Source organism: Dendrobates tinctorius, unplaced genomic scaffold (genome assembly GCF_039654945.1).
Source record: "Dendrobates tinctorius isolate UK_male_01 unplaced genomic scaffold, ASM3965494v1 ptg000017l, whole genome shotgun sequence".
Lineage (NCBI taxonomy): Eukaryota > Metazoa > Chordata > Amphibia > Anura > Dendrobatidae > Dendrobates > Dendrobates tinctorius.
In genome coordinates, this window is record NW_027361685.1 from 11,882,309 (window position 1) to 11,891,679 (window position 9,371).

The window sequence follows — 9,371 nt, forward strand, 5'->3', positions numbered from 1 at the left end:
ATCAAAGGTGAAGGGGAGAATGAACTCACAACAGTACCTCCCCCTTGAGGAGGGGTCACCGAACCCTCATCCACGCCACCAGGGCGATCAGGATGGGCCCGATGAAAAGCACGAACCAATCTTTTGGCATGAATATCGGATGCAGGGACCCAAGAATTATCCTCCTGGCCATAACCCTTCCATTTAACCAAATACTGGAGTCTCCGTCTAGCCAGACGAGAATCCAGTATCTTCTCAACCTCATATTCCACATTACCTTCAACCAATACAGGGTCAGGAGGTGCCACCACAGGAACTACTGGCTCAACAAACCTCTTTAACAGAGACTTATGAATCACGTTATGGATCATGAATGTAACAGGAAGAGCCAATCAAAAAGAGACCGGATTAAGAATCTCCAAAATCTTGTAAGGTCCAATAAATCTTGGCTTGAAATTTGGAGAAGCCACCTTCATAGAGATATTCTTTGATGACAACCAAACCATATCACCCACCTTAAACCAGGGACCAATGGTCCTATGCCGGTTGGAAAACCGCTGGGCCTTTTCCTGGGAGAGAGACAACTTATCCACCACTTGGTCCCAGATCTGGTGCATTCTCTCCACCACAGTGTCAACACCTGGGCAGGCAGAAGACTCCACCTGCCCTGAATAGAATCGAGGATGAAACCCAAAGTTACAAAAAAAGGTGACATCAAAGTGGCAGAACTAGCTCTATTATTTAAAGCAAATTCGGCCAAGGGCAAAAATGAAACCCAATCATCCTGATCAGCAGAAATAAAACATCTCAAATACGACTCCAAAGTCTGGTTTGTTCTCTCCGTCTGCCCATTGGTCTGAGGGTGAAACGCAGAGGAGAAGGACAACTGAATTCCCAGCTTGGAACAGAAAGTCCTCCAAAATCTAGAAACAAACTGAACTCCTCTGTCAGATACAATGTTCTCAGGAATCCCGTGCAAGCGAACCACTTGTTGCAAAAACAAGGGCACCAACTCTGAGGAAGATGGCAACTTAGGGAGTGGTACAAGAAGGACCATCTTAGAGAATCTATCACAAATCACCCAAATAACAGTCATTCTCTGAGAAACAGGCATATCGGATATAAAATCCATTGAAATATGGGTCCATGGCCTCCTGGGCACCGGCAAAGGCATCAATAACCCACTAGAGCGAGAACAAGGTTTAGACTGAGCAAGTCCCACAGGACTACACAAAATTCCTGACATCACGAGACAAGGCGGGCCACCAAAAAGACCGACTCACCAAATCTCTAGTACCAAAAATACCTGGATGACCAGCCAATGCGGAGCAATGAACCTCAGACATCACTCTCTTCCTCCACTGGTCAGGAACATACAATTTTCCAATGGGACAACGCTCAGGTTTGTAATCCTGAAACTCTTCCAGAACATGTCTCAAATCGGGCGAGATGGCAGAAAGAACTACCCCCTCACCTAAGATGGTAGCAGGCTTGGTCACAATAGGAGAATCAGCAAAGAAACTCCTAGAGAGAGCGTCTGCCTTGACATTCTTAGTGCCCGGAAGAAAAGAGACCACAAAATCAAAACGTGTGAAAAACAAGGCCCACCTAGCCTGTCTAGGATTCAAGCGTTTGGCCGACTCCAGGTAAATCAAATTCTTGTGGTCAGTAAGGACCACGACTTGATGTTTAGCTCCCTCCAACCAATGTCTCCACTTCTCAAATGCCCATTTCATGGCTAACAGTTCCCGATTCCCCACATCATAGTTACGTTCGGATGGGGAGAACTTTCGGGAAAAGAAAGCACAGGGATTCATTTTAGATGTTACAGGATCTTTTTGGGACAAAACAGCTCCTGCACCAATCTCAGAAGCGTCCACCTCTACCTGAAACGGGAGTGAGACATCAGGTTGCCGCAAAACGGGAGCAGAAGTGAACCTTCGCTTCAGCTCCTGAAAAGAAGAAACAGCCTCCGGAGACCAATTCAGCACATCAGCCCCCTTCTTAGTCAAATCAGTCAATGGTTTGGCAATACCAGAAAAATTAGCTATAAATTTACGATAAAAATTAGCAAAACCCAAAAACTTCTGGAGGGCCTTCAAAGAAGTGGGCTGAACCCAATCATAAATGGCCTGTACCTTGGCCGGGTCCATTTCAATAGTTGACGGAGACAAAATAAATCCCAAAAATGAAATCCTCTGTACACCAAAAAGGCATTTCGATCCCTTGACATACAGGGAATTCTCCCTCAAAATCCGGAACACAGTCCGAACATGTTCCACATGAGAGTCCCAATCCTTGGAAAAGATCAAAATATCATCCAGATAGATGATCAAAAATTTATCCACAAAGTCTCGGAAAATATCATTCATGAAGCACTGGAAGACAGAAGGGGCATTAGTGAGCCCAAAAGGCATCACCAGGTACTCAAATTGTCCCTCCGGAGTATTAAATGCCGTCTTCCATTCATCCCCCTGCTTAATGCGAATAAGATTATACGCCCCCTGAGGTCAAGCTTGGTAAACCAGCAAGCACCTTTAACTCTGGAGAATAGATCAGAAATCAGGGGTAACGGATACTGATATTTAACAGTAATTTTGTTGAGGGAACGATAGTCAATACAAGGCCTTAATGAACCATCTTTCTTGGCCACAAAAAAACCCCCAGCACCTAAGGGTGAAGAGGATGGTCTAATATGACCCTTCTCCAACGACTCCTTAATATAGGATCACATAGCCTCGTGCTCGGGTACAGATAAATTGAAAAGTCGACCCTTGGGAAATTTACACCCAGGGCTCAGCTCAATTGCACAGTCATAACTCCTATGAGGAGGCAAAGACGCAGACTCATTCTCACTAAATACATCATAAAAATCAGCCAAATAGTCAGGAACATCATGCGACTGGGGAGAGGTGGAGAAAACAGGAGCATCACTAAGGGCACACCGACAACCCCAACTCACCACAGACAAAGATTTCCAATCCAAAACTGGATTATGGATTTGCAACCAGGGAAACCCCAGAACGATGGTATCATGCAAATTATGCAACACCAAAAATCTGCAATTTTCTTGATGGTCTGGGGCAACCCGCATTACCACCTGGGTCCAAAACTGAGGTTTATTCTTCACCAAAGGAGTAGCATCAATACCCCTCAAAGGGATAGGCGTCCGCAGAGGTGTCATAGGAAACACACAACGTTTAGAAAAATCCAAGTCCATCAGGTTTAGAGCTGCTCCCGAATCCACAAAAGCCTTAGCGGAAAATGTGGACAGGGAGCAGATCAGAGTAATTACCAGAAGAAACTGTCAGGGACACCGCACTACACTTGCTCATAGAGCCAGTGCGCATGTCCTGAGTACAGAAGCAGTGCTAAACGAGGTACAGGAGGGATAAACAGACGGGAGGTCAGACAAAGCCAAAGGTCATACACAGGATCACAGTACAGTACCAGGGATGAGACAGAGCGGATAATCAGGGCCAAGCAGAGATCAAAACCAAACAGACATAGGAGGTACCAGGCAGAATCCAAAGCGATATCCAGGAAACAGACCGAGTCATACACAGAGAATCAAGTAACCAGAACACAGCACAAACACACTCAGGGGTCACCACACAATGCCAAGGGCGAAAGTATAACTGACAGTGATGGGAGCGTCCTGAGGCTATAAGAAGCCTCCCCCAGAACCAGGGAGAGGCCACAATCATAGCCCCAGGTGTGCAGGTAAGCCTGCACCGGGATCACAACCTTTAACCCCAGAAATGCCAGTCATCAGTACTGGTTCCATACATTAACCCCACGTGTGCGAGTCAAACCCGCACTGAGATCATGACAGAAACTTAGGTTGAACACCACCCACAGCAAATGTGTGTGCAAAACGTTTCTCTCATTTAGGGCAGACAGAAATAATATGAGAGGCATCTCCACAGAAAAAACACAGCTTATTACGCCTTCTGAACTCCTGACATTGCGCCCTAGACAAAACTCTATCACATTGCATAGGTTCAGACATTTGTTCAACAGGTGGCAACATCTTTCGTACAGTTTTGCGTTCACGCAAACACCGATCAACCTGAATGGCTACTGACATAGAATTGTCAAGACCAGAGGGAACAGGAAATCCCACCACAGTATCTTTTACGGTTTCTGACAAACCCTTCCGAAAGAGAGCTGCCAAGGCACCATCATGCCAGGTAGTAAGGACCGCCCACTTTCGGAATTTTTGACAGTACAACTCTGCAGAATCATGACCCTGGCTCAATGCCAACAGGGCCTTTTCAGCATGATCAATAGCATTAGGTTCATCATACAACAACCCCAAGGCCTGAAAAAATGCGTTCACATCAGTCAGAATAGGATCATCAGGTTTCAAAGAAAACGCCCAATCCTGGGGATCGCGGCGCAGCAAAGAGATGACAATTTTAACCTGCTGCTCGGAGCTCCCTGATAAGTTAGGCTTCAAGGCAAAAAATAATTTACAATTATTCTTAAAATTCAGAAATTTAGACCGATCCCCAAAAAACACATCAGGAGTAGGGATCTTTGGTTCAGCAGCATGTGAATGAGCAAGATAGGTGGAAATTCCCCGCACTTCAGCAGTAAGCTGCTCCACACGATCAGACAATTGCTTAATCTCCATTGAGAAAAAATTCCCCCTACGGCCTCAGAGAAATAGAGGAAAAAATCTACACAAAAAAAAAATTCTGACACTTTTTTTTTTTTTACAATTCTTTCCTGCTATTGAGTACCCTAGAATCTGCGGTATGACTGGTGATTCTGTTATGAATGAGTCACCGGAGGAGGAGAAAACAAAAATACAAGCTAAGTCCAGAAAACCGGAGAGGTTGGTAGCTATCGAATTGCAGACCCCTGATCCTATACATCACAACTAACAGTAGCCGTGGGGGGTTCCTACGGTGCCCTAGACCCCTCGTCACAGCCGGAGAACTACATAAGCCTAAAGAAGGAAAGGGGAAATCTAAACTGCCCCAGAGCAGACCCCAAAGCAATAAATAGCCCCCAACATGTATTGTCGGTGAAATACAGATGAAAACACAAACACAGACAGAAAGACAGGCTGAGCAAACGATGGGGCCCAACTAACTAGATAGGACAGGACAGAAAAGATGCTGGCTGCAATCCGCAAAAAACCCTACCAAAAATGTCCCAACCGTCTGATAGGGAAAAAGGCCCTGAAGTCGCTAGACTTCAAAATCACTATATCAGCACTCAGGTATATTCTGAAAACAGAGCAAAGAGATAAACTGATCAGAGACAAAAATGGGATTCAGCCAGTCCCAACCAGGACTGGCTGAATATAAACACTAAGGAAACCAGACAAAATCTCATGGAATAATAGCAGGGCAAAAACTTAGCTTTTAGTAGACAGGAACTAAACTGGATGCAAGAGCTCAGAGCAGAAAGGATCACCAGCAACCCTGCAGGGCGTCGGCTGCCTTATATCCACTCAGAAATTCCAGATGTCCAATCACACTCCGCCTGTTCAGATGACAGGTTCTTCCCATCCCAATCAATTTCACTACCTCTCTTCACCAGCAGAGGGAGTTCATCAGACATCAAAGGTGAAGGGGAGAATGAACTCACAACACTATTTATCCTGCAGCAGACACCGGAGGAATAGAAGGAGTGACCGCTTTATTCCCACACAAGACTTGGGGGCACAACAGCAACTGGATAGTAAGCCGGGACTTAGTAGCAAGGAGTCCCCGAAGCAGGCTACAGCTGTCTGCCGTACAAGTAGAGTTCATAAGAACATCGGACAGGAGGAACTCCAGTGTAACTCAGTACTTGGAGTACTTCATTTAAAGGCGCTATAAGAGGAGACGTTCAGAAAGGTACATGTTGGCGGAGTGTTGTAAAGGAGTATTCCATCTGGCCTGGAGGTTGACTGAGTCCCTGACCCGGAGGACACGGCACGGAGGCAGGCACCTGTTTGTACAACAGACTGTGAGTAAAGCTTTGGAACTACATGCCCTGGTGTCCTCCACTCATTCCCGCATCACACACACCTGGCACCGCTGCATCCCTGTGCCTACACTGCACCATTCCTGCAACGCGTCTCTACACTGCCCTGGGACTACAGCCCTGCCTGTGGAGGGCTATAACATCAATGCTGCACCACACCATCTGTCCCAGAGGATCTGTCTGCAGCGTCGGCTTACATCTCTATTGCCGAACACCACAGGTGGCGTCACGAATCACTCATAAACTTTCATCACTCTAAGCACACTGCAACAACTCCTTTTACAATGGGCGCCCAGGGCCACGGGCCGGGTCCCAGCTGCCGTGACATCTCCCATTGAAGCTCATAGGGCCCGGTACCGAGTACCCCACAGCCCTGGGAGGTCGACCCACTAAGAAGCTGCAGTAACCATAGTGAGAAGAGAGGCACTGACAAGGCATGTGAGGCACCATCATAACATCTGGTTAGGAGCCCACTCAGATGTCCTTGAGCTGAACCCCTCGCTGCACCTCGGAACACATGTAATATCTAAACAGCAAGTAGTAAAGAAATCAGTGACACCTGTAAGATAAAAATGCCCATTACACTTATAGATGACTTCCCTGATGGGTACAGGGTTTGAAATGGGGTCACTTTAGGGAGTCGTATGTTGTCCACAAACATCGGGGGCTTTACAACTGGCCCCCACAAGCGAGGACTGCCAAATTAGTGCTCCAAAAAGCAAAACAGTGACTCTCCCCATTGGAGCCCGGCCGTGTGCAGTCATTCCTGGCCTCAGGTTTATGGAGAAATTACTGTGTAAATTGTGGCTCCATTTTACTCTCTGTGAAATAGAAAAATTTGAGTCTAAAACATTTCACCTCGTACACACGCAGCTCCGCTCCGTACACCTCGTACACACGCAACTCCGCTCCGTACACCTCGTACACACGCGGCTCTGCTCCGTACACCTCGTACACACACGGCTCCGCTCCGTACACCTCGTACACACGCGGCTCCGCTCCGTACACCTCGTACACACGCGGCTCCGCTCCTTACACCTCGTACACACGCGGCTCCGCTCCTTACACCTCGTACACACGCGGCTCCGCTCCGTACACCTCGTACACACACGGCTCCGCTCCGTACACCTCGTACACACACAGCTCCGCTCCGTACACCTCATACACACACGGCTCCGCTCCTTACACCTCGTACACACAGGGCTCCGCACCGTACACCTCATACATGACTCCGCTCCGTACACCTCGTACACACGCTGTTCTGCTCCGTAAGCCTCGTACACACGCTGTTCCGCTCCGTACACCTCGCACACACTCGGCTCCGCTCCGTACACCTCGTACACACACGGCTCCGCTCCGTACACCTCATACACACGCGGCTCCGCTCCGTACACCTCGTACACACGCGGCTCCGCTCCGTACACCTCGTACACACAAGGCTCTGCTCCGTACACCTCGTACACACACGGCTCCGCTCCGTACACCTCGTACACACGGCTCCGCTCCGTACACCTCGTACTAACAGGGCTCCACTCCGTACACCTCGTACACACGCGGCTCCGCTCCTTACACTTCGTACACACGCGGCTCCTCTCCGCACATCTCGTACACACGCGGCTCCGCTCCGTACACCTCGTACACACGCTGTTCCGCTCCGTACACCTCGTACACACACGGCTCTGCTCCGTACACCTCGTACACACACGGCTCCGCTCCGTACACCTCGTACACACACGGCTCCTCTCCGTACACCTCGTACACACACGGCTCCGCTCCGTACACCTCGTACACACACGGCTCCGCTCCGTACACCTCGTACACACGCGGCTCCTCTCCGTACACCTCGTACACACGCGGCTCCGCTCCGTACACCTCGTACACACACGGCTCCGCTCCTTACACCTCGTACACACGCGGCTCCGCTCCTTACACCTCGTACACACGCGGCTCCGCTCCGTACACCTCGTACACACGCGGCTCCGCTCCGTACACCTCGTACACACGGCTCCTCTCCGTATACCTCGTACACACACGGCTCCGCTCCGTACAGCTCGTACACACGGCTCCGCTCCGTACACCTCGTACACACACGGCTCTGCTCCTTACACCTCGTACACACACGGCTCTGCTACATCCACCCTGTAAACCCCTCCTGACCCCACACATAAACTTCCCCTCATCCAGCACCATGACAACCAGCACAGCAGAGTCCTGCAGACACTGAGGCCCCTGATCATGTGACCCCTGACTCCTCCCCTCCTGTGACCTCATCACAGGTCCTGTGCACAGAGCAGCCATATATGTGGAGTGCGGCTCTGCAGGTTAGTGATGGGCAGTCCGGCTCTTCTGGCTCCTTTCCCCACTTTTCTCCCTCCTGTCCCTTCACTATAAAGCCTGGGCCTCATTATACAGCTGTACAGGGGTCTAGTGAAGGCTTTTTAGCCCTTTCCTCAGTCTGTAGCTCCTGGGAACAGGCCCTCACTCCTGTCCCTTCACTATAAAGCCTGGGCCTCATTATACAGCTGTACAGGGGTCTAGTGAAGGCTTTTTAGCCCTTTCCTCACACTATAGCTCCTGGGCACAGGCCCTCACTCCTGTCCCTTCACTATAAAGCCTGAGCCTCATTATACAGCTGTACAGGGGTCTAGTGAAGGCTTTTTAGCCCTTTCCTCAGTCTGTAGCTCCTGGGAACAGGCCCTCACTCCTGTCCCCTCACTATAAAGCCTGGGCCTCATTATACAGCTGTACAGGGGTCTAGTGAAGGCTTTTTAGCCCTTTCCTCAGACTGTAGCTCCTGGGAACAGGCCCTCACTCCTGTCCCTTCACTATAAAGCCTGGGCCTCATTATACAGCTGTACAGGGGTCTAGTGAAGGCTTTTTAGCCCTTTCCTCAGACTGTAGCTCCTGAGAACAGGCCCTCACTCCTGTCCCTTCACTATAAAGCCTGGGCCTCATTATACAGCTGTACAGGGGTCTAGTGAAGGCTTTTTAGCCCTTTCCTCAGACTGTAGCTCCTGGGAACAGGCCCTCACTCCTGTCCCTTCACTGTAAAGCCTGGGCCTCATTATACAGCTGCACAGGGGTCTAGTGAAGGCTTTTTAGCCCTTTCCTCAGACTGTAGCTCCTGGGAACAGGCCCTCACTCCTGTCCCTTCACTATAAAGCCTGGACCTCATTATACAGCTGTACAGGGGTCTAGTGAAGGCTTTTTAGCCCTTTCCTCAGACTGTAGCTCCTGGGAACAGGCCCTCCCTCCTGTCCCTTCACTATAAAGCCTGGGCCTCATTATACAGCTGTACAGAGGTCTAGTGAAGGCTTTTTAGCCCTTTCCTCAGACTGTAGCTCCTGGGAACAGGCCCTCACTCCTGTCCCTTCACTATAAAGCCTGGACCTCATTATACAGCTGTA